General features: G+C 42.0%; 1 long non-coding RNA gene across 1 annotated transcript in view; it reads right to left on the reverse strand.

Moving 5' to 3' along the window:
- Nucleotides 1-740: 740 nt before the first annotated feature.
- The window catches only part of LOC143695783 (uncharacterized), a 31,195-nt gene continuing 7,601 nt past the window's right edge, over nucleotides 741-24,334 (reverse strand). Inside the window, exons 2-3 of the long non-coding RNA XR_013185321.1 lie at nucleotides 14,521-14,631; nucleotides 741-1,449 (exon numbers count right to left, since the gene is read on the reverse strand). This is a non-coding gene — a long non-coding RNA (uncharacterized LOC143695783). The remainder of the gene's footprint in view (nucleotides 1,450-14,520; nucleotides 14,632-24,334) is intronic.

Consider the following 24,334-nt stretch of genomic DNA (forward strand, 5'->3'; position numbering starts at 1 on the left):
AGATTAAAGCCACCGAAAGTTAGGAAACGTCAGAAATGTGAGCGAATCTTTATTCTGTGCTTTTGCTTTCTTTATGTAATAAAGGAACAGACCCTTTAAGCTGAATGCGTCTTCTTTCGAAGCACGGCATGCACGGTGCTTACCGATGTGAAAGCCAGCAATCATCACGCATCCATTCTTAAATATGCATCCCTAGGCCACATTTAGTGCCCGCACTTCCTCGCTGGCATTTCTTCAACAGTGCTTGCTACAGTACCTCGTAAACATCATTTTATGTCAGCATCCTTTGATGGAAAGGGTTGGAGAGGTAAAACAATTCATAATAAAATTTGCAATTTATACATAAGGAGCCACAACAGATAAATCAACTCATATCCTGCTTGATGCCAATGACCCATTTTTTTCGGATAGATTTTTGCAGGATGTTTGGTTCAGGGGTGTGCTTCCAAAGCCTTTTGCAGCTGACAGTCCTTGGCATTTCTGCAAGTAGGTATCAAGCCAGGCCATGAGAAACTCACAGGGAACAGCTCTCTAGGGGGCTCTGGGTTTCACTGGTTAAGCATGGGATCACTGATGGAGAAAGAAACTGCTGGGCCAGGTCCCTGTTCCATGATCAAGGGAAGGTCCTCTCTCTTCCTCTTCTTGTAACCCCACCACTTCATAGCTGTGTAAGTCAGGCCCTACAGAAAACAGTTCTCTTCATTAAACAGTAGTGACTTATTTTTAGGGCAGAATTATTCCATACTTGGAGTAGGGCTCAGTGAGAAAATAGCATACAATTTAAGTTTGAATGTGAAACATACAATGAATTATTTAGTAACAGTTTTTCTGGTGTATTCTTTTTAACTTCTGCATGCCAAACATTGAGAAAACAAACATTTTTAAATGTTCTTAAATAAAATCCCCACCCCTAAATTTATTTTTGTTGCAGACCAATGTCCCAAGAACCAGGTGCACTCTACAGGACACTGCGGTGTAATCAAACTTACAGTAAAAAGGAAGACTACTTTTGGTGACCATTTTATCTCATAAATCTCCTATGCTAGCCTCCTGACAGATGTTGGCAAGACTATCTGATAGGCCACAGACATGCATGGAAACATGCATGTATCTGTAAACAGTGCTGCATTGGTGCCTGGTGACCTTTCAACCTGCACATGGATGATTTTCTTGTGTTCCACACAAGGAAGAATGCATGGGGAATACTGCCTTTAAAACACTAGCAAGTGTCCAGAACTTGCTAGAACACCTTCCTCAAGGTTTTACAGTAGAAGTACAGGGAGCACATTCATGTAGAGGTTGAGTGAGTATCTCTGTAGTTTGCAGATTCTTGCAATATTTCCACAGGTTCATCCTTCAACTTTTGCAGATGCTCTCTCCTCCCAGGGAGGGCTGATCATTCTGCAGCAGTGCAGGGACAGCAGGAACACAGAACTGCTCTTCTAAGTCCTAGGAGAACAAACCAGAGAGATCCACCAAAACCACAGTCCAGCTTCCACTAAAACTCCATCTAAGAGGCAAAAAATGGTTGTCAAACCTCATGCATGCAACATCTAAATTAACTGAGCGTTTTCTATCAAACACTTCCAACACACTTGGAAGTACAAGTGATAAAGGGATGGAGACTCATCTTAAAGAGGGCCATAATTTATATAATTTATTAAACTTAATCCTCAGACCATCCAGCAGGTGAGCTGGATAAAAATTTGAATACAAATTCATCATGTGTGAACAAGGCTAACTGGGTCATTCAGGAAAATAGGAAAATATTGCTAAAGTACTGACTTTAAAGCAAATTTAAAAAAGAGTCATACATGGCAGTGACATTTCCCAGTAGCACAAAACTAGGAGGATGTCATTCTGGAGAAATAGAGTCCCTTGAATGAAGCAGCAGAAACAGTCAAAATTCACTCTTCCAAGCTGTAGCTTCATAGGAGCAGGGAATTGCAGCCAACTTTGTCCTCAGCAAGACCTCCCACATGGGTGGTGCTGCCACAGAAGTCCCGAGTGCAGCAGCTCCCTGCAGGGATTATTATCAGCTCTGTAGGCAGCAATGCACAGAGCAACAGTGGTGATGGCAAAGGGGTTCCCAGCAGGGCTTAGGCTGCTGCTGAAACTGTGACTCAGGGGAAGGATAAACCACAAGGCAGGCAAAGGTGGTGAGGGCTGCAAACATCTCAGAGAGGAGAAACCACAATGGGCAGCACTGTCCTGATAAGTAAAACAAGAGAGAAAAAAGAAGAAGAAAGAAGGAAGAAGAAGAAAGAAGGAAGAAGAAGAAGAAAGAAGGAAGAAGAAAGAAAGAGGAGGACATAATCTCAGATAAGGTAGCTCCATTCCATAAATTATTAGTGGTTAAAAAAAGAGAGGTAGTCCTTTTCCAAGGGCATGGTAAGACCATTTCCACTGCTGTGGCACCCTGACCATGGGGAGGACAGGCACAGCAGAGAACATGGGGATGGTTCAGGGAAGGTGACTGTGCCAGAGAGGAAGACTTGCTAGTAGGATGGCAGAGGGAGGGCTGGCAGGCTGGTTGTGTATGACCAGCTCTGATAACCCTCTGCAGAGCAGGGATCAGGAGAAGGCTTGGAACTGCAGGGAAAGCAGCAGGGTAGGGGAGAGAACCTGACAAAGAAACCTTCACAATTTGTGTAGAAATCCCAGGTTTCCACTCCTGTGTGGTATTCCAGAGGCAGGGACACAACTCACAAGGTCTGCCTGACAGCCAGCCCTGAGCCATCACAAACGCCTGAGGGACTCCAGGCCTCCTCAGACATCCAAACCCACCTGTGAAAGGGTCCATGGGGAGCACCTGAAAGCTTAAACAGGGACTGATCTTCATCCCAGATGAGCTCATTTTCCTTCCCCCATTCCCCTATTCCCTCACAGCAGCTGGGAGGTTTGGGAGTGTGCAAAGCACTGCTAGGAGCCAGCTGTAAACTCTGACTTCAGCCAAAGGAAATTAGTTTTACAGGTGGAAAAGTAGGGTCAGCTTAGTTTCTCTGCCCTGCAAAAGATCAGAATACATCTACATAAGTTGCTATTAACTTCTGGTATTGTTTTCAGAAGCTGAAGAAATAATGATAAATTTCATCGGAGAGCCCTTGGCTGAATAATTTTCCACTTGGAAAGGTTATGCTGTTCAAAATGAACTGATTTCTTAAGTCACATCTCTTTAGAGAAGGAGACAAGACTGAATATGTTCTATTCCCATGCTCTGAAGCAAATATTTAATTTTCCATAGTGAATACAGCTTTTCATCATAGTAAATGTTCAAAATCCAAATAGCAACCCCTCTTGGTCCCCTTGAAGAACAGAACTTGAGATTTTCTAGCCAGACCTGGCCATGTAGATTGACTGGCAGTGCAGTTAAAGATCTGTTTTAACTGAATGGAAAACCCCAGCACTGCTCATTATGCAGACACTTTTCCCCATTTCAAAGGGGTTTTTTGGCCTTTCACCCAAGTCACTGACAAGCTGTTACAAATACAGAAAATAAATTAATACCTCTGATGTTAGCAACAGATTTCTTCCTATTGTCCCCTTTCTAGACTGCCAATTTATGCACAGCAGTTACTACTCAATCAGGAGTAGTAACAGCTGGCCTGCAAGCAAAGCTGAGTTAGAAGAAATAACAATTGATGATTTTCAAGTGTATCCAAAGCAAGGAAGAAGACAAGGCCATCAGCATGGAAACAGATTAGAAAAGAGACATGAAAATTTTTCTAAGCTAGACTACATGCTTAAGTAGATGTGTATACGGGCCTTATTAAATTTCTGTAAAACTTTTGCCAATTGTATTGACATTAATTGCTTTGCACCAAGGAATATAATAAGTTATTGTGATGTAATTAATGACTTAAGAGCACGCTTTGTTAAGAGTATAAAAGCTGGAGAACATGCAGAATAAAAAACTTTTTTCTTCTTGGACCCTGATCATGTGTGTGTATGTCACACCTGACCTAACAGTGACACTTGCCCACTTTCTAGACCACCAATTTATGGAGTTAACAGCAGTTACTACTCAGTCAGGAGAATTGGCAGTCACAGCTAGTTGTGGCTGGAGAAGTGGTCTTTCAGACATCCTTGGTCTCCTAATCTCAGCTCTCAGGAGGCTGAAACACGATCTCAGCCGCTAACCTCGATGACGGATGAAGATGCCTGGACAGCCATGTAGGAGAGGAAGGAAGTAATACCATGGGCTAAATACCGCAGCTCTCTCCAGCATGAAAGCAGCGTCGCAGGTTGCTCTAAGCCATCAGAAATCATCCGGAGCCGGCTCCCAGGGCGGCAGAGGGAGGCAGAGGTGCGCGGGAGACGTTCCGCACGCCCCGGCAGATGGAGCGCTGCGGTGCCGGGACTGCTCCGCGCTGCCGCCTGCGCTCTGCCGCCGCCGGAGCGCTCCCGGGCTGGGCGGGCAGTGCTGCTGCTGCAAGAAAATACCTGGGCGTACTTAGAAACTGCAGTTAGATTTTTATTTTTTTTAATTAAAATTTTGGAGGAAAAAAAATAAGAGTCTGCTTAGTCTGTTTAGAGAATATCCCTCTGTAAAATACATTGATTTTTGAGGCAATAGTTTGCATGTATTAAAATGCCTGAAGGATTGAACCCACCATGAAATAGAAAAGTCCCACTGACTACTCTAAAAAGATTAGCCATAAGTAAAATTACCTAGACTTGGATCTAATTTTTTTTTAGTATTTAAATCTGCACTGCTTAAAAGATTAACTCACCTGTTTGTTTTATACAATACCATCATTCAGAAATATAAAGCTTTCTCCTACTCTCTCTCTGCACACACTCACAGAGGTGCACACACATGTGTGTGCATTCACACACGTGTAGCAGTTTAAGGTAAGGACTACTGTTAATATCAACTATGCTATTACTTAGAAAAGAATTTTATTGCTCTTAATGAACCCCTTCCCAGGAATCCTTTCCTGTGACTAAGAATGTTATCAGGGTTCTTGTGAAATCTAAATTATTGTTTGTGATTTCCTTTATAAGTTGACTCAAAGCAGGCACTTATCTGTTAAAACTGTCATTAGGAGACATTTGGAACAGTCTAGCAGGGACAACCATCTTTCAAGACATGGATGAAACCAGTTTCATTGTTCATCTGAAAATAAAGTAAAAGTGAGGAACAACTTTTTCTCCTTCTTCTCTTCACTGATATGTTCAAAAAAGGTGGTTTGGCTAAAATGCAGAAAACTTGCTTCCAGCAAGACTTATTTCTTTCAGAATAGCCCTCTGTCCTCCAATTATTTTTTAAATAACATACCAGACTCTCACAGCCCATGTCAACAATTTGATGCATGGTAGCCACATCAGGTTTCTCATATGCTTAGGTCATTAGCTAGCAAGAACATTGTCAAGCTATTATTTTTTTGAAATATCCTATTTTTAGATTGTTTTGGAGTTGCTGGAAGTTTGATAGAGAAACCTGTTCCTTCATTAAACTAATTCTTGTTTAACCCTCACATATGCATGCCACAGTCCAGATAGTACATAGACATTTATCTTCTACACACAGCCCTAAGCTGTGGCTCATCTGATTTGCAATACATTTGCATTTTTTCTCTGATTTAGAACTGAAGAAAACTCAGATTCAAAATATCTGAGTTCAGTTGAAATACCTGTTACTTCAAGCTTCACAATTAAAGAATTAAAGCCATATCTGCTCATATCCTCACACCGAGCTCCTCCCCTCCCCTTGTTTGCCTCTCAATTGATGCATCCTTGAGCAGGCAGGACAGGACACATCAGCACCACAGAGCAGGGCATTTCCTCAAAACTTCTAGTTTTCCCCCTCTTTAGCAGTGCTTTTCTATACCACAAACCTGCAAAAGCACAAATATTTCAGTTCCTAAGCAGGTCCTTCTCCTGCTGACCCAGCATGCTCTAAAGTAACCTGGAAATGCCTAATTGATTTCAGTGGGCTCCAGTGCTGAATGGGGGAATTATCTGATCTTATCGCGTCTTCTTTTCATCTGCCAACTATAATTATGTTTAGCAGAACTGTTACAGGTGTTTCTAAAGATTCAGCTGCCTTAGGGCAGAAACAATTCTGTTCTGCCAGTAAGGGCCATGTATTTTTGTTCCTCTTTAGTATAGGCCAGTTCTAACAAGTCTTACCCACTTATTTGATTATCCCAGTACGTTTGCAGCACTCTCCATTTCATCAGTACAGTCTACTTCAGATAATGTCTTTGAGGGCACCTCAACAACACCTTTGTTGTCAACGTTTTTTAAAGTCTGCTGGTTCTTTCAGCCCTACCACAATCCCATGAAATTCAGAATCTGGCTCTTGGTTTAAATTTATGGGTTAATTAAAAATTTTTGGCACCACCACAAGCATATATGGGTTCTGACCATTGTGAGATTCCCATTTGAATTCCTGGAATTTTCGAACTATTTTAACAAGTCTTTGACTTCCTGTCATCCCCTTTAGATTTTCCTCTCCTAGTTCATAGTTCAAGCTGATCATATAAATATGTCACAGAACTATGCTTTCAAAAATACCTGCCTCTGCAGTGCTGAGCACAAATCAAGGCAGATATAAAGAGAAAAAAAATCAGCTCATTCCTACAACAAGGGAATCCCATTGCTGGAAAAGAAAACCAAAATCATGTGAAACTATTGATAATTGTAACAGTTTTGGATCAGGTCTTGATACTTCATAAAATTCTGCAGGTATGATCCAACAGGACACCAAAGATTTTCTTCTTGTTTGTACTGCCTTGAATACTGCCTGCCCCTTCAATAACATTATTCCTAAAGAAAGGAAAGAGTCAGCAGCATCACTGAGGTGCACAACCAAGAATTAGGAGACACAGCACCTCTTTCTAGACCAGCCTCATGCTGACAGGTGAGTCACAGGGCCAGATTCACTCCAGGCAGTATCACACCCTGTGAACAGCCCTCTTGTTGCCAGTGGCCTTGGGTAGTGCTCAAAACACAAAGAAGTCTCCTAATTCTATTTGTAACCTCTTTGGTGTTTGGTTTCTACAATTGGAAAAATGAGGTAACCTTACTTGTGGGGTTTAATTAATGGACAGTTTAAAACACACTGAAAAACTCAGACAGACAGAAATCAGAAGTATAAGGTATTTGCAGAGATAAATACTTCCAAGGTGGCTTTGTTATTTTTCTGGCTACCTGCCCACAGAGCTTTGCATGCAATTTAATACCACCAGGAGGAGAAATATTTGATTTTATAGTTGTTAGCTCTAGCTGATCAAAAAGCTTAAGTGGGGAGGGGGAAAAAAAAAGGTGAAGTACTTTATTGCCAGTGTTTGTCAGATGCACTCTTCCAGTTCCCTCTAAAAGGGGCTGTCATGATACTCAGTAGTCTTAAGAAGAGGGTGAAAGAGTCAGGTGAGGACGGGAAGTGCACTCACTCACAGGATGAACTTGGTCACTATGTCTGGGCTACAGTGCCCTCTTTGATCTAATCTAAGAAATCTCCTTCTTCCAGGACGGGAAAGTTTTGCCACTTTAGTTGTGCAGAGCACAGATAGCTGATAGAGACTTGAACTGAGAGGGCCACCCAGTGCAGCATCCTCTTGCCCCCCTGGGTCTGGAAGCAGCCTGGCCACATTTGCACGGAGCTGTGCCCAACAGGAGGAGCTCTGCCTTCTGCATTTCATCCTCCTGCACTCACAGTTCAGGGATTAACTCAGGCTGAACTACATGAAAGTGATGTGCACCTGCCTGCATGGGAGTGCCTTAGGTCAGGGGGTTTTGCAAACAAGTGTGCTCAGTGCAGGCCAGGCTCCCTGTCCAAAGCCCTAATTAGAGGTGTAGATCACAATCGGTGTAAGGATGCCCAAGGCTGCACTGACCCTGAAAATGACCATCCTCCCACTCTTCCCTCAGGTCCTCCCCCAAAACAGCACTGACAAAGCCATGCAGAGATTATTCTGAGACTAGAATAACAAACTGAGTGATCTGAAAACAAATACACCTGTAGGAACAAAAACAAACGAGCAGTTAAAGTGGCAGCACTCTGAAAATGTTTGGAGATGGAACTGTACATGAGTATGTCCTAATTCCTTGCTTCCTGTGGCAGTAGTGGAAGAGAAAGAACTAAAACAAACTTACTAATGCTAGGAAAGGTGGGATCTGACCCAAAGCAGCAACAAATGCAATGGTAATATTCCCAGCTTACACAATGTTAGCTTTTGACTACACCAACTGCTATGACCTTGCTCTAAAAATAATTCAAGTCCTGGTAAGAGGACAAAAATAATTTCACAAACATTTTCCTCACCTTATGCTTGCTTGGTAAGTATCAGAATCAGTACAGCAGAATTTGTGCATTCAGGTAGCAGTTATCACAGAAATTATAACACAAGATAAATGCATAATGTGAACATACTTCCCAAAGACATTAGAATTTAAATAGGTTTTCTTGTCATATTCACTGAATAATGTACCCACTTTTAAACAATCGACAACTCAAGGAAAACAACACAAAAAATCAGAAAGAATCTCACAAAAGGGAGAAGGGCCATAGCTAATTCAAGAAGGTGCTTTCTACTGCTATTTTACCTGTCCTTACTCTGACATCAGGAAAAAAAAAGTTGACTGGTTTCAGATAGCCATTAGCTGTCCTGTCCTTAGATAATCCCTGAGAGCTGAGGGGGCAGGAATTAACGTACACAAATACAGCACACTTGAAAAATATTAACTAAAGCTGGGAATAAACTATTCTCTAATGGAGGTCTCAGACCTGATTAACAAAGAGAAAAACTGAAGCAGATACTTTCCAAGGGAAATGTATACAACAGAACTATTCCAGGCTTTTATGACTTGATTTTTTTAACTGGCCAAGAAGAGATTTAATTTTGTTTACTTAAACAACTTAGAAAAGAAAAACGTCCCAGTGCTCTAGCACTTTGTCAGACAGATTCCAGAGCAGAGGATTAGCTAACTGTTTGGTCTCACAGTGTGCACACACACGTACCACCTCACATCTGAAAGGGGAACTTGGTCAGTTTGCAAAACAAGGAGAAATGCATGTTGGCCCAAGTTCTCTGTTTCTGTCAGCCTCTCTGGTGAAGCAGCACAGTGGGCGAGGACATCAGGGAAAAGGTTTTAGACGTTGGTTTCCACTTCTCACTACAAAAGAAAATTTAGCCTTTCTGTTTCTACTCATTCATGTAGGAGCAAACAAATGCAGCTTCTGTAAAACCCATGATGGTGCTGCAAGTGCTAACAGCATCAGAATTACAAATGTGTTAGTAACTAAATCCTCCTAACGAGGGGCTGAACCCCTGGGACAGCACGAACCCTGGCACGTAGCCTCCCAGACAGACTGTCTGTCTGGGGAGGAAGTTGGAGAGAGTGGCTGCAACCTCCTTGCAGCCAGAGCTACCAGAGGAGACCAGAGCTGCTCAGGATCTGGGTGGTGCTGGCTGAGGAGAGCTGTGCTGCCAGGTTGTGGTGGTTCAGCACTGCCCACCAGCAGTGCCCTTCTGCCAGACCCCCTTGGAGGGCTGCCCAAAACTCACAGCTGCCCTCCCTTCACCCACTCTCCTTTCCAGCCTGCAGGGCACTGTACTGGGAATGTGATACCTGCAAGGCTTGCTCAGGGAAAGGTGCTCACTGAAGGTGTACCTTAAGGATGCTATTTCCCTTCCTTGCTGTTTGGATAGAATCCTCCCTGCAAATCCCCTCTCACCTTCAGCTCTTCTGTTTCTACACGTTCAGAGGCAACTCAATCTGTCCAGCAGCATCTATAAGCATGCAGAGGATCTTAGAGCCTAGATGACAACCCTTGCTTTAAAGAAAAATTAAAGCATCTTTTACTTGAAAAATTCCTAGCCAATTCCTAGAGCTTTATAGTGGAAGGTGCTTTGATCACTGACTCTTTTCTATTACTTTTATTTTGAACAATGCAAGTGCAATCTGGTTTTTGTGCCAGGGGCTTGCTGATTATATTAAATTTTGATAGTGCAGTTTTGAAAGGATTTCTAGTAAAAAATCACTGCTAATGAAGACATAAGTGCAAAATTAGGACATCACTCACATTTCCAGACTGATCTGAGATCTCGTTGGCAAGACCGGATGCCTCACAGTGGTGAATTGCACCTAATGCCCTTCTGTAATATGCCACAATGTGGAAAAAGCTGATCACATTCAGACTCATTTTTTAAGAACGAAATGTTAGGCAGATCTTAAAAGACCCAGAAAAGAGAGGAAGGCAAAGGTAAACAGTCTGGTGTGTGTTGTTTTATCTTTCACCACAGATCTCATGGCTGCTACAAGATGCTGGAAGAAGTTTTGTAGCCTCTGGTGCATGAGATGAATTTTGGTCAGGTGATTGCAGGGATGGGATTTAGCAGAGCAGATAACCCTTTTGATTCTACCCTCCATGAGAGTCTTTTTGCTAAGCAGAATGTTATCCTGATGTTGGATCCCATGGTCTGCAATGTCAGCGTTACCTCTGCTCACTCTGATCTTCATGGAGTGAACCATTAATACAATGAAAATACAAAAGGTTCCAAAAGAATGTGTGGTGTAAGGTCCGATTCTGACCCCCCATTTACTTTAGTCTGTTACAGGCTTCAGTATTGATAGTGATGCCATTTGTGAAAAAAGACATTGTCCAAAAGAGCTTCCCCTGCCAAGGCATTAAAGAGGAGATACTGATCCTTAGTGCTTAAACATTTGTTTCAATACAAACTTTCCATTCTAGGATGCTATTTGGAAAAGCCCAACAACAAGAAAACCTAACAAAAGGTCAGGGGGTGCTGTACAATCACTTGGACAAATAAGTTACAGTAGCTGTTCTTATTTACTGCAGAACACAGCTGGATATGGTCTTCTATTTCAGGTAGATGGTACTAAATTTTACATAAAAGTGTCAGCAGCTTTAAATGTAGCCAGGTAAGGAATGCAAAGAGGTCAGTTTCAGGGAGGCATATTTGGAGAGTGTAGTCATATTCAGGTTCAGTTTTTACCAGGTTTTTGCAATGAGGCATGATAATATAAACCTAAAGATTGAAATTCCACACCAGAGTGAGTAGTCCAAAAACACACTGCTCTGACAGTGTTCCAAAAAGTCAAAGCTTAGATGGTGCATAAGTACTGCCTGGGCTTTAGTCAGGCTATCCATTTAAGGCTGAAATGTCACTCTTGATGAAATCAGAAACAGCCAAAAAAGCACATTTCTCAAATCACTCAATTTATCATACTGCTTTCTGTCACAGTGCCTACTGCGTTTCACAATCAATCAGGCTTCTTTCAATATGCTCAGGATCATGGAGGTCTCAGTGACAAATTAAAAATTTGCCTTTGAGATAACACCAGATGTGCATCACATGTGAAGAGTGAGCTCTTTGTGTAATTAACACCACAATTATTATCACCAACATATTAACTGTAGTCCAAAACATGTTTTCATGTGACTCACATAATAATACCAGAAGCCTAGCAAAAGCCTGTAAATGACAATAACCTGTTGCTTTCAATGTTTTAATGCCAATCCCCTGAATCTACTCTGACTTCCTTTCTGGTTGCTATACTACATCACTGGGCAGAGCCATTTGCTCCCTTTACTTCTAACCTCCATAATATTCATCTGCAACTCATTTTGACTCCTCTGCTGACTCAGCCATAGGCTGAAGTGGAAGCAAAATAATTCAAATATCAAGGCATTATACATATATATATATATATATGTATATCTCACACACACATATACACATATAAATATAATTTTTTTTTAGCTGGAGGTGTACAGCAAGTCAGAAACATACATACTTGTCTCTGTGCATCCTTTATTCCTAGTCAAAAGGAAAAAATCCTCCATATGCCACTATAGGCTTTGGCTGGAAGACAATTTTATTTTACTTTTTGATTTAGTTAGTGAAGACAACAAGGGGATTGAGCTTATGAGAATCTCTTCGGGTACAGTAACCAAACATTGACAGGCATGTGAGTAATTCAGCATTGACTTTGTGGCCAGCATAGCAAATGACACTGGAGAATTAATGTTTCATTGCCCAAGAGCCCACTTATAAATGCAGCTGTAATTAACCACTGCCTGCTGTGATGCCCAGCAGTAGTGATGAAGGAGATGTAATATGCATTTAGTGCTGTTTAGTTTTCAAAGCAGTATTTTAGCTGGGAATGCTACTCTCTAAGTTCCCTGGGAGCCATCAGCTGAATCTGATTTCACAGACAAGAAACACGAGAGCCTAGAAACACTTGATCTAGCGGATATTGCTGGCACTGCTTACTGCTGCCTTCGAAGAACACAGAACACAGACCTCTGTCACGTACCTTTCCTCAGGGCACAGATCGCTTTCTGCCTCGCTCAGGAGGAGGTTGCTCTGAGGAAAATGCACATATACCTTACTTTTATTCAGGAGGCCACCAAAGGCTTTGCATGTTCTTTGGCAATTATGTAAGATATGATCTGCAATCCTCCCCCACTCTCCATTTATACCTCAGAACAATTAGAATATTTATTAGCGAACAGGTGTTGGTTAATTAACGCAGTATCTGTGACAAGGCACTGAAGTTGTAAAAGATTAGTCTGTGCACAGAAACTAGGAACTGAGGACAGGCAGGTTTTCTTCCTGCAGGACAATGAAATTTTGCTGAATATTTATATGTCTAAACATTCATGTCTGAAAAAAGGAAAGAGAAGGGACAAACATGGGTCACAAAGATCTTATCGGGAAGGCAGGAAGCAGAGGTTTTAGATATCCCAATGTGATGTTTTTCACTTCTGAAAATGTGGCAAAAAGCATCAAAATAGTGTTCTGGAAAGTAAAGTGGTCTTTCAAAAATTAATAACACATCTGTAAGCAGAAATCAAAGGTCCATGACCTCCTAAGGGCTTCTACTCCAAGTTCCTAGAGCTACTTCCCATTTCTTTGAATGGCCTATTACTGCACTATCAGCTACTGCTTTTGTGTGTCTGTATCCAGAAAAACCAGTCAGGTTCTTCAATACAGCATCTGCTACTGCACACAGAAGTGGTCAGGGGCCTTCTTCATGCTCTGCTAGGGGAAGTGTCCAGCATGCAGCACCATAGATGGTTGCACTGATGGAGAGAGAGGCTGGGACATGTCAGCACAGACAGAGGAGCAAGAGATCAGTAGTCTACTTAAATGAGACTTGCTGATACAGAAAATGCTTCAGGTAACTGGATCCTAAAATTTTCACATTTATAGGAAAGAAAATGAAAAAATAAAATTCCTGTTTAGGTTCAAGGGGAAACTCTATGCTCAGATATCTAGACTCATTTCTCTAGATTTTCCCTTCCTTCATCTCTGTTCCTATAAAGGCCCCTCTATGCCACTGATGGTTAGGAACCTCTCATATGCTGCTCAGCAGAAAAGTGGAAAAAATGTTTTAGAATTACTTCATTAACTGTTTTATTAACAAGCACTTCAGTTATGCTCTATGATGTACCAGCATAATTGCTGGGCGTTAAGGAGGTTGTTGTGCATTTCAGTTTGTTTCTTTTACACTGTGATTGTTGTGGATCATCATATTCCTGGCAAACAATTATTAATTGTTTGTTCACTGTTTTAACCCAGTTGAATTCAAAGAAGGCTGAAAGAGTGAACTCCATTACATATTCATGAGAAGAAGGCTTTTAAGTTTACTGGCTTGTGTTCACCACCACCACCTCCCTCTTTTGACTAAGTCACTGGTAAAATACGAGCAAGGTGCATGTTGACACCTTTACACCAGGTAGAGAAGACATTGCTTCTATCCTATATATATTTGTTCCAAGCACTGCCATGGTCTGTGCCTCTTGTCAGTGCCTGAGCTGCACTGGAGCTACTTTGGAAACTGGATTTAACCTGAGTGCAGCTCATGGTGTCTGGTCCAGAGGAGGTATCTAAGGGAGTACCTGTAAAACATCTACTCAAAAAATATGCTGTATGGAGGTAAAAGAAAAACATCTACTCAAAAAATATGCTGTATGGAGGTAAAAGTTTTAGTTTTCCTAGTCTTTGCTTCTGATGGATAGCAGTAGTTTTCAACTATGTTTTGGGTTGATGCAAGAAGAAATACCCTTTGCTAGCCTAAGGAATAGCTAGAAGACATAAATCATGTTTAAAGCTACATCACACTTCCTTAGTCTAGGCCACCAGCACCTGCCACTTTTTATATTAAAAGAGGCAAAGGAACCTAACTAAGCTGACCATAAAACATGAGTGGAGCTGAGAGGGAGGGAATGTTAAACCAGCCTACATCTGTGATTTCCATCATGGACAGTGTCACTCAACACGTACTGGGAAAAGAAACGAGGGATGTAAGCAGGCCACCATGAAGTTTGAAGAACTCCAGAATGCAGCAGGGTGACCAGGATAGAAAACACTTCTCTGTCCTGGCACCCTGTTCTTATTCTTGCCATCAAAGTATAAATGTGCATCCAAAAGCACATTTGGTGGGAAAGGTGGTACATCACACATCTTCTTCCCAGGAGAGGGAAAAATGAAGAGCCTAACCCTCCCTCAGGCACTTATTTTCAGTATTCTTTGCACTCACCTGTGTTCTTAAAAGTCCTGTGCAGGCTGTGTTGGCTGGCGAATGGTAGCCTGGAAAAGCATCAGCTCTCATCTTTCTTATAGCAGCCAGAGTCCTTTCTGCTGCCCTGTTCTTAATAAAACATCAGGAGAATTAGAGTCATCATTCTTAGCATCCTGAAACTGTTATGATGTCAAGTTCCCCGTACTTCCTGGTTATAAATTCACTATTCTATTACCTTTTTTTTTTGCTACTTCGTTGTCTGGACTCCATTGTGACATTGTGCTCTTTCAAATGAGCCCTGCTAGGAGGATTTTAATCTGAGGAGTAAGCATATTCTTCAGGGTATTTCCAGACTTCAAAGTGTAAGAGGATGATGCACAGCACAACTGACTCTTGTTGAAGGTTAAAGCAAGGTGCCAAATGAAGGCTACAGAGAGGTAAACTATTTAGTTTTAACCCAACTCTACTTCTTGCCCCATTCTGCTGCTCTGTGTGTCATACTTAATTGTGGTCTATCCCTGCTATTTCTGCTGGCAGATGATGGCTCTCATCAAGAAGTGATAAAGGAGATTATTTCTGGAAAGTGTATTGCAAAGAATAATTAACTCTGATTTGTAGATGTCTGTGCATTACTTGAGATCTTCTCTTGCATTATTTAAGCAACAAGGTTGCTGGGGGTTTATGCTGGCTTGGAGAAACTGGATTTTTTTTTTAATTACCTGCTAATTATGAGAGGTTTCAATCCAGCCAGAAGGCTTTGTTCAAACATTACCTGTTGCATGTGAGGCGTGACAGTTTGCACCAACAGAACCCAGCTCTATTAGGGGAGACTTCAGAAGATTACAGCTTTGGAGTGCAAAGCCTCAGCCAAAGCCACTTCTGCAAATTATGCAACCCTTGATTTCAGAACTGGCAGAAAATGTTCTTCCCCCTTCATAGGCAGCAACTGTTATTACACATTCTACCATTTAACATCTTCTAACAAACCTTGATCAACCTGTCTTGGAATTTTGTAGCTCTGCTGCCTTAGAGTTACATAATGCAGGTTGATATTGGGTAACACTAATGTGGGTGATCCAGCTCTCCCAATTTTTTTAAGTAATCAGAAATATATCAGAAAGCTTACAAAACTTTTCAGATGTATGCCAACACAGAGAAGAAATTATATAGCTTTAGATAGAAGCCTGCTTGTATGGCAGTCTTTAAGACTCCTTTTGCTACTCTTTTCCTAACACTTTTACTTTTCTGTTTGTTTCCTCCACCCCCAATTTCATTGCTGAAATCAAAAAATTAAGTGATAACCACTGTAGGCATCCCCCTTTCCTAACTCCCATCAAGGCAGAATGTAAAGACCTTGCACACCAAAACATGATGGAAACACTCAGATTTAACAGGTGAAACTTCTCCCAGAGGCACAACATTTTCGTGGTGATGGGTCTCCATTTTAACCTAGTGGGATTGCTGCAAAGAAACCTTTTATGGCAGGATTTTCCTGGGGCTTCCTTTTCTCAAAGGAAGAAAGAGCCAATTCAGTTGAAAAAAAAACCCAAAAAAACAAAATCCAAACTTTCCCAGACCAGGTCACAGAGCATGGATACCCAAAGCTCTGTTACTTCATAATTCAGATTTATCCCACAGTGGACCAGAGATGAAGTCTCCATGAAATGCACAGGAATTTCTCCCGCAAGCTGAGGTGGCTTCTGCAGCATCAAACACTGAATTCACAGGAACATTATCAGAACAGCAATTAAGATATCAGTGTCTTGGGGAACACAGTGAAAAGAATGACTTCCCAGCTGACATTATTGAATATGTACAATATAAGCCTTCTCAAATCACTGGGAGCCATTCAAAATTGCTTTGCTAAAATAAAGTTTCATCAACCCTTACACACTTTCCCCCCACACTTCAAAAACTTCTGTCAGTTGTAGTAGCTCATGAATTTTGTTGGAAGTAAAGCCAGAAGCTTTTCCTTGTAAGGCACTTTACCTAAGGCAGAGTAGCCTTAGGGCATCATCAGACACTTTACCTCCAAAGGAAAGACTCCAGGGGCTGGGTAGCTCTAACTCAATACCAACAGCACCAAAAGGTCAAACCCAAGCATTACTGTTCCCTTTGGGAGAAAAGCACACAGCATGGCTCTGTTTCCCAGTCAAGGCAACTGTTTGCCACCCTCAAGGATGCTCTCTCAGGACAGGACAACACACCACGCCTCCTCACAGAAGGCACCACCACAGTGCAGGAATTGTGACCAGCTCCCTTTGCAGAGTCCTCTTCTGTTCTGCCAAGGTGACTGAGGCAGGTGATTTGATCTGGAAAGTGTCCTCCTTACTTTGAAGTCAAGGGACAGGATTTTTCTAAGTCATGATGTTTTTCTTTCTTCAGTCCAGTCTTGACTTACAAGTCATTAAAAGTTACCTTGATTTGAAGCAGGAACTTTTCCAATGTCTTTGATTTTCTCCCTCAAAAGCCTGCTCTGTTCCTTCAGGCTTGCACATAGCCTCAGAGGGCCTTCTGTTTTCAGTAGGGTTCACACTGGCTGAGCACATGAAAAGCAGCCTTGATGGTGGGTGGCTTTCTGCTGTGAAGTGTGACACTGACCTCCACCTTCCCCTGGCACTCACACCTGCTCCATATAATTCACATCATGCTCCTAAAAATGAGTTCAGAAAACCCTTTGATACAAGTTCATCAAGGTCTCACTCAGCCAGGGGAGTACATGTAATTTACTCACAAGGGGCCAGTGTGCTTAGCACAATGGGCTGCAGCTTTGCACCAGTGGGTTTCAGCTGAGAAGCAAATAGGTGTGACAAACTGGGCACAATGTGCCCACCACATCAAACACAGGCAGCTCCTGAACGATAAACAGGTCATGGGAACCTTATAAAGCTCTCTTTTTGTGCCTTACTGAACGCAAGATACACACAGTCAGAGCATGCTGGTGCATTTTGGCCAAAAAGAATCACAAAATTAAATAAAATAACTAAAAACTAATAAAAACCAATAACTAAAAACCAATTAAAACACACTCACACACAAAACAGAAACAACAAAACAACAACTAACAGGAAAAGAAGGGTTCTGGACTGATCCTTCTTCCAATAAAGTCAGTAGGAGTTTTGTTGCATGTATCAAAGCTCTCACAAACAGTCTTCCTTCCCCCCACGTCATTATATATCATATATAATGATATATTTGATCAAAATATCATTAAGAGAAAGCAGGTTGGTTTGTGTAGAAAGGTGAAAGAAGACATGCCAAAATGAAAGAGAGAAATAAGGTGTTAAACTGTCCCAGAAGTTGTTTCACCAGCCTAATATCAATTTACAATGAATACTGAAGCAGGATGACAGGAGTCTGACCCTTATGTTCTAGGAACACAAAAAAAGACAATTACATAGATATTTAAAGACACCTGACGTGTCAGCTGAAACTGATACCAGTAGTAATTTGAAAAAAGGTACAATTTTTTTCAGAATCTGGTGTAAGATGGCAGATTTCTGTAGGTTTTCCAGAGGATTCAATGCCCTGTGAACCATAAATTAGGAATCATAACTCACCTCTTATATTTGCAATATAGGCTGCCTCTAGACTTGTTCCCCATCCTAAAAGATGTTCTCCTTGTTCAATTAGTGGATGTGGGTCACTGCATAGTCTCATCTAGTGTGCAATTAAGAATTTTTTCTAACTGTTTATGTCTAAAAAGACTCAAATTAAAACAAGCAAATCTTATCCTTGGAGTTCTTCGCTTTCAAGCTTCCACTGTTTCTTTAATAAATTAGCAATGATTCCTTAGGAGCTGGGGAAAAGGGACAAGGGACTCCCACCACCCCATTCATTAAATGATTGTTGAATATTTTTACCACTTTTGTGCCTTTTGTTTTAATGGATGTACCTCTGTCCAGTGCCTTTGCTCACTTAATTTAAAAACCTTTCCACCAATTCTGAGTCGCATTTCTCATCTCTCCCAGCAGCTTCCAAATTCAGATTTCAAGGGGATCACAGAATTTTCTCCTCATATTTTTCTTCTGACTCCTCTTTCTCCCCATATTTTTCTTCTGACTCCTCTTTCTCCCCTCTACTAGCAGTGCCTCAGCTCTTCAGTCTGGACTTTTTCTAAATAAATGAACCTATTTCTAGAACTGACCCCACAGCATCTCCTCAGCGGAGAATGTGGCCTCCCCTGCCACAGAGAACATTTGGCCAAAAAGCAGATTTAGTGAAATTTATCATTGTTCCTCAACTCAGCCAAAGACAGAATGCAGAATTTGGGGCAGCCTTTGCAGTAGCTGGTGCCATTTGCTAACCCTGCCTGCAATTACAGGAGTCAATAAGAAATTAGCTGGTTGTACCTGGGCAGTTTTCCACTGATGTAAGGGAACACACGCAGCTGGCTGAAAGGAGCCCCTTCTCTTTGGTGGACATTCAGTAATGGATTTGCTGCACCTAAAGCAAAGTTTTATTTCAACACTTTTTTTTAAAAAGCAGCAACCAGTTGTCCACAACCCAGTGGTCTGTGTAATTGAGTTCATGACATATCACAATGTTTACTAAGAAAGTGGCAGATGGCAATTATTTGGGCCTTTCTTTCTTTCTTTCTTTCTTTCTTTCTTTCTTTCTTTCTTTCTTTCTTTCTTTCTTTCTTTCTTTCTTTCTTTCTTTCTTTCTTTCTAAAAAAAAGCACATATGTATATGACAATTATGCTCAGAGTATTCCTGTTGAAAACAACTTTTATTTACTAAAGGATATTAAAACTTGTTTAAAAAACATATCCTCCACGAGAAGAGTGGCAGACAGAGTTAACAAGCTCACGTGCTGTTTTATTTGAAACACTGAGTAATAAGAGGTTGTGTGTTTTAAAAAATGTATTCCCGACATAATTTGTAATCTTTTCCTGGGGAGAGGACATAAACACACTGAGGAAGGTGGCACGGCTCTGAGGAGAGGGCATTTCTCCAATGCAGAAGAGCTAGGCTTGCAAAAAGGAAAGGTTGGTTCTTCATAAAAAACTGCTGCTGAATCTCAAAGTGAGAGAGAAATAAGGGCAGCCACACCATGCAGGTTTTATGCTCATTTCCATCAAACCAGCAAATACAGAGGAGGCAGGTCACAGCTGCAAATACCCATGAAAGATGGAGATTTTGAGGCCACACTTAGGTATTTGAAAGGACAAACTCCCGAGAAGGAAGTAACTGTCTTAGTAAACCCAGAGTGAAAGTGCAGTTTGCCCTATGCTTGCCCTGGCTCTGCAGGTTAGTTACAGTGCCTTGCTTGAGGGACTGTATTTTCTTAGCAGGTCAAACTAAAAATGCCAAACCACCTTTCTAGTGGCCAAGATGTGGCCAAGATCTTCTAAACAGTGTTTTGCCACGTACATGTGACACACTGTGTAAATCACAGGGACCTTAGGCTTGCAGACCCCTCTTGTTCCCTCATGATACAGATGGCTCTGCTCTTTGCCAGTCACTGGTTCATCTCTTTCTTCCTTCAGCCTCACTGGACAGAAGCATTTAAACCCTTTCAGGTTGTTTCCAGTTCTCCCAGCCCAGATTCTTCTTCCCTGTCTCACAGCAGCTGGGCAATGTAGGCAGACTCCCCAATGATGTCTGAAGCAAGTGCAGCACACTGGTCTTGGTGACTACCAAGGGTTTCAGCAGCTGTTGTCAGTGACTGCTTGTCCACAGATATGCAAGAATGGTGCAGGTTTGGAGAAATTATTTGTACTCCAGAGGCAGATGGTTTAACAATAGTGGTCAGAAAAAATTATATTTAAAAAAACAGTGGAAAAGCATATATTAATTAATAACTACTTGAGTAAGACTTGAAGAAGAAACTGCTAGAAGTTGATTAGTATGACCCTTTAGGTAGCAAGACATTAGTGGAATGTTTTCTACCTTGAGGATTCAAAATTAAATTACTATTCCAGGCTGGGCTACATCTTGCAACACAGGATCAGCATTTCCTGCCATGAAATCAGTGCAAGTAATTCAGAAAGCTGGAAGCAGAGAAGATGGCAATGAGAAGATTAGCCTTTTATTTTCCTTTAAATGATGCAGATGTAACAAAGTGTGACACTGTGTTTATGAAAACACCCCATCTGGCCCCACACCTGGGTATGGGCAGGCAACAAGGGTATTTCCTTTCTGTCATGAGGCTGGTGCTTACTGCCAATGCTGGTCTGCAGCAGAACACGGCTGTCTCAAAACACTGCTCAGCTAAATCTCAAGGACCTTTAGAGTCTGTGCACTCTGTACATAGAAAGGACTCCAACATTGCATCTGAATTAATACAAGCTTTTATGAAGATTCAGTAAGCTTTGTTCCTTTCTAAACAGAACAATTCACTGAATACTAGAGCTAGATAAATAAACCTCACAATCCTTGGAGTAAGACCTGTGGCCTGCAGCGAGTGTTTAGCCACCACCCAGGCAGAGTCAGTCTTCCATGGTTGTCTCTACCCTGATAATTACACATGTAATTACTCTGAACCAGGAAGAGCTGTTACAAAGAGAGGACCAGGTCAGGATACGCTCTAGTTGGCTGCTTAGGATGTTCCCCGGGGAAGTGAAAGCTACGAATTCAAATGTCCTTGAGCAGTAAAGAAATACCAATGGTTTTGTCTCCCTTTTCAGAAATGGGTGGCTAAAAAGCTGCCACCACCATTTCATGCAGCTCTGCCCAGGCAGAGCTCTGTGATAATTGCTAGAGGCTTGGAGTCAGGTTTTAAGGTCCCCTAGGGCAGCACAGAGGTTTTGGGGATGTTTTTAGTCAGAAGTATTCCAAACTGACATTAGGCACCTGAATCCTTTTGGAGAAAAGCCCTTTGCCTACCACTTTAGTCACACCTGTTTCCCACAGGTAAGACAGATGCTGCTAAAGCAGGGCCTGAATAAAACCCAAAACATGTTAATTTCCTTGATTTGACTTTTAGAAAACATAAAATGGAGAGAACCTGCCCTGCCTGCATTTCTTTTTTGAAACAGCTCTTCATCCATCAGCATTCTGTGCTCCAGTTAGCAAAATTCTATTTTCCAATTTTGCAGACTAGCAATCACTTGAATTGCCAAAAAAAGTTTTTTGTTCCAATGGATGACTCTGAGACAAAGGCTGTGCTGTGCCCACCTGGGTTGCTAGTGAGCAGCAAGTGGGTGCCAAGCACATGACAGAAGCAGTGATTTGCTGGCAGAAGCATAAACACAGCAGGAGAGATTGGGGTACTCTTGATATAAAATAAAAAAATAAAAGAACAAGCATTTTTGATATTACTCTTAAGGAAAAAAGTGACAGTGGGAGTTGACAGGGAACAGACTGCCTGCCCAAACACTTCAGCAGCATCGAAGGAGAAGAAAACCAGAAGCTGGAAAAGCACCCAGCCTGTATCTGACATGGCCAATGACAACTATTCATCATGTTTCAAACTTGAGCTTCTGGGTTCTTGCTCTTTGCCACCATCTCAGGAACTCCTTCGGTGAAGCCTTGGTGGCTTTTCACAGCTGCCAGGACAGCATGAGGATGTGAGGCTGACAGGAGTGCAGGATCTTCCTGCAGGAGCTGTGAATGAGGTGCCAGCCCTGCTGCAGCACTCCCTGCCCATTCCTGGGGCAGTAAGTGTGCAGTTACTCACCTGCTCTTATTTGGAGACCAAAGGCCACTGTATTGACCCACCCCTGGCAGGTGTTACCTTGGTGTTTGCTGTTGGAGGAGACTCAGGGGAAGAGGACAGGGGTGGAATTGGTGCTTAAGAAGTTGAAAAGAATTAAAAAAAAAAACCCAAACCCTGCCCCCCCCCCCCAAAAAAAAAAAAAAACAAGAAAAAACCCCATCTTGCTCCACCTAAGTTCAGCTATTCATCAATTTACAGAAATGGAAAGAATAACATTGAAATTATTTACCAAAAAGTCTAGTGTGCTCTTTCACTATTACAAAAATAAAGTATTTTAGATGTTACTGTATAAAAATAGCCCATGACATCAGCTCTGTTTTGCCTCAGCTCCAGAAAAAGCTGTGGACTACATGGGATGTGTTTGGGGTTGGAGGTATTTTTAGGTTGCCTATTGGGGACTGTTGGGAATAAAACTGGTCCTAAATCTGTCTCATTCATTCAGGGAACAAAATTCACTACAGGGGAAAGGGAGAAAGCAGAAGCAGCTAATTTCTCTCACAACACCATGCTTTAGACACTTTCCCTGCATCGCCAAACAGAGAGAGGAGCAGCAGCTCCTTCTGGAAGAGCTAATTCATGTTTTCCCTCAGCTGACCTTTAAAAGAGCCCAGAAAGACTAAACAAAGCTGGAAGAATCCAGATTCTGAGGCTAAACAGCAAAAACTTTCCAAGGAGCCCCAAGAGGCACATGTTGCCAGCACCCCCACTGAGACAGCAGTGCTAGTTGCAAATATCCTGTGCCAGCTTTTGTATCTCCTCCTCCTCCTCCTCTTCCTCGCCTTCACCTTTCTGTGAAAGGTCTGTCAAACTGTGTGTGACCTTTTGGGGGCTCTTTTCTGTCACATTCCTGAGCCTTAAGAGATTCAGATTTTCAAGTTTTTATCTACAGCTGCAGTAATGAGGAACTCGGACAACAAATTCTAAAGCCATGAAATAACCAGACTGAATAAAACTTGAAGCTATGTTTTCTTTTAAAAAAATAAAAAGTACTGAGTCATTACATTACATGATTTGCAATGTAATTGATAGCAAACAGCACAAGCCTGTTTCATTAGTGAGTGAACAACAACAGTAATAAAAAGACATCTTGTTAAAGCACTAATCTCCCATTAAGGGACAGCTCTGAGGTTTCATGGAAAATGTCACTCTGGGTACCAGTAGAAATCACAGCGTGTTCACGTGCAAGGTTTGAAATCAATTTATCAGAAAGCATGAGCAGGTTGCAACTGCATTTCTGTTCCCTGCAGGAGGCTTCAAAATAATAAGGGATATCCTGGAAATTCTGTGTTTTTTTCAGATTATAGGTTAGAAATGTTATTAAAATAGGAGCCATAGGAGAAAGGCAAATTACTAAGGAAAGAGCTGCCATGAGTTTGCACATTATTGTACCAAGGAAGAGACCATAAACCAGATGCTCTCAGTTTATTTTTATTACAGTTACCTTTTGCATGCAGTGCTTAGCTCATGAGTTTACGTGCTGGGTACCCTGTCTGCACCAGGAGTACCTGTGCGTGCACAGCAGATAACAGCTCCTCCTGTCCTGCTCTGTTATCAGGCCAGAAGTCCCACCACTGCCTGCCCTGACTCACACACCCATGGAGCCCTGGCGTGGGGAGGTGGAGCTGTGGTCCCAGCACTCTGAGCTGTGGGTTGGGTGTTTAGCTCTGTTTGCCATGTCTAATATCTAAATGGTGAAAGGCTTGGTGGTGTGTGACTCAGTGCTGCGAGCAGCTAAGTGGTGTCAAGCACAGCAAACAGCCTCAGAACAGCCTGTTTAGTAAACCAGTCAGCAAATACCTACAGATGAGGGAAGAGCTTAAAGAAGTCTGGAATTCCCTGGGAATGAATCACAAACACTAAAACCTGCCAAATTTAGCACGCAGTGTTTTCCAGGCTGAAGGAGTGTACCAACGTGAAACACTCAAAGATTGCAAAGGCAACTCAGCCCTGGCTCTTTCACAGATAGATCCCAAAGCACTTTGCCAAGTAGGTCGATATCATTACACCCTTTTTAAGGAGGGTGACAGAGGCTGGCCTGAGGTGGGGCAGCCTGCAAGCAAGAAGTGTGGCCAAGGGCAGAACAAAAGTCTCCTTTGTCACTCACCAGTGACCTTCCAGTCTAAAAATACAGATATTCTCTTTTGTTGGGTGGGGAGGGATGAGGTTGTT

This window comes from Agelaius phoeniceus, chromosome 1 (assembly GCF_051311805.1).
Source record: "Agelaius phoeniceus isolate bAgePho1 chromosome 1, bAgePho1.hap1, whole genome shotgun sequence".
NCBI classification, from domain to species: Eukaryota; Metazoa; Chordata; class Aves; order Passeriformes; family Icteridae; genus Agelaius; species Agelaius phoeniceus.